Below are 1,944 nucleotides of genomic sequence, written 5' to 3'. Positions count from 1 at the left end.
TAGAATTTTAATAAATAAATAAATAAATAAAAATAAGATCGTTATAATCTTCGAGATATTCCTAATATATATATATGATAATTTCTCATTTTAAAACATGAACTATAATTGATTAAAAATTTTAATAAAAAATAATATTTTAAATTTAGAATTTTTCAATTCTAATTTTTTAAGGTCAATGGAAATGTCATCGGAAGCAGTAGTTTTGTATCAATGATTATCTATATACGGGAAAAAATATTTTGTGGAAATATTCTCTGAAAAGCTATTTGTTTGGCGAATTAAATCCCAAAGTAATCCCTGAAATTCACGGTTTGCACCAATTTAGTTCTTGACTTATCAATTTCTCCATTTATGTCTTCAATTTTGTAAAAATTACACTAAGATCGTCCCTAACCACATCTCCGGGCAAATTAATGAACGTCGACAGTGACCTGACACTGAGAAGCCACGCCCGCCCAACCTTCTTTCTTTCTTCTCTTCTTCTCTGAAACACAGCTCAGCCCGCAGACCTCCACACCAACCTTCCGTCCGTCCGTTTGTCCCTACCGCCGGCGACCACCGTCGCTAACCCTCCCTCCTCCCTTTTTCCTTTTCTTTCTTCCCTATTTCTCCATTTCTTTCCTTCTATACGCAACACCCCTGTTCGTGGCGCCACCTCTGTCTGCAGTCTGCACCTTCCAGTTCCGGTGAAAACCACCAGCGGCGGCGAAACTCTGTGCCGCTACGACACTACCTCCGCTCTTTACGCTATCTTCTTTTTTCACTCCTCAACGCATGTTCCATTCCATCCTTTGTGTCTGTTTCTTTTTTTTTCTAATTATTTTTTTTATTTCAGTGTCTTTTGATTCTGCTTTTACTGATCTTGTTAGATTTAGGATAGTTGATTATTTGTGTTTCTGGACTAAATGTGTATTGGCTGGTTGAAATTTTTGGGTTGATTGATGCTTACATTAAACTGAAATTGCTGTTTATGAATCCTGTATACAACCTGTTCGATAAATTGCCTGAAAGTTAAATCTTATGTCTGATCATCATAGGCTTCAAATTTTGTTTTCATTAGGCATTGTAATTCATATTGTGCGGTTTTCTAAAAGTTTTTATGATGATTGAGATTGAATTTTGGTTATGCACTTGGTGAATGTTCTTGCTTAACACCAAATTGAACTGGAATTTTAGAATTCATTCCTTGTTTGGTGTTATATGTTAAGTGCATACAGAGTTAGCAAGTGAATTGATGATATTGCGTATCCATGTAGTTGTTGAACATAAATGATCATATACACAATCACACGAAGGTGACGATGCCATGCTAGAAAATGGAATTAAAATTAGGTATAGGGACCACATTAGGTCAAACAGTTTCAATTGCCACCTTAGCTTGCCGTTATCTACGCCAGCGTGGCTTCTCAGTGCCAGATCACTGTCGGCGTTCATTAATTTGTCCGGAGATGTGGCTAGGGACGACCTTGGTGTAATTTTTACAAAGTCGAGGACATAAATGGTGCAATTGATAAGTTAATGACTAAATTGGTACAAACCGTGAATCTCAGAGACCACTTTGGGGTTTAACTATTTGTTTGGCCCTTTTTCTAACTAGTTAATGAATATATATGGATGATTGATTAATCACTGAGAAAAAGGAATGAAAGGTACGAGGGGTTGTGATGTGAATTTTGAGAAAATCTAAAAAATTAGTATTTTTGTTAAAATTTAGTCAATACTTAATCATTAAAAGAAAAATAATTAATTCTACACTATTAGATATTATCTCACACCATTAAAAATATTAATAATGACTAATTAATAATTAAACATCACAAATTTTACTTGCCCTAACACTCTGGTGAATTTCTATATTAATTAAGTTCACATACCACTACTGAGCTGTTTGTTTTACTTTTCTTTATAAATTAAGGAGTATTTTCGTATACTTCGATGGTT

The sequence above is a fragment of the Arachis ipaensis genome, chromosome B02 (assembly GCF_000816755.2).
Source record: "Arachis ipaensis cultivar K30076 chromosome B02, Araip1.1, whole genome shotgun sequence".
In the NCBI taxonomy this organism is placed as follows: domain Eukaryota; kingdom Viridiplantae; phylum Streptophyta; class Magnoliopsida; order Fabales; family Fabaceae; genus Arachis; species Arachis ipaensis.
This window is presented reverse-complemented; position numbering follows the sequence as displayed.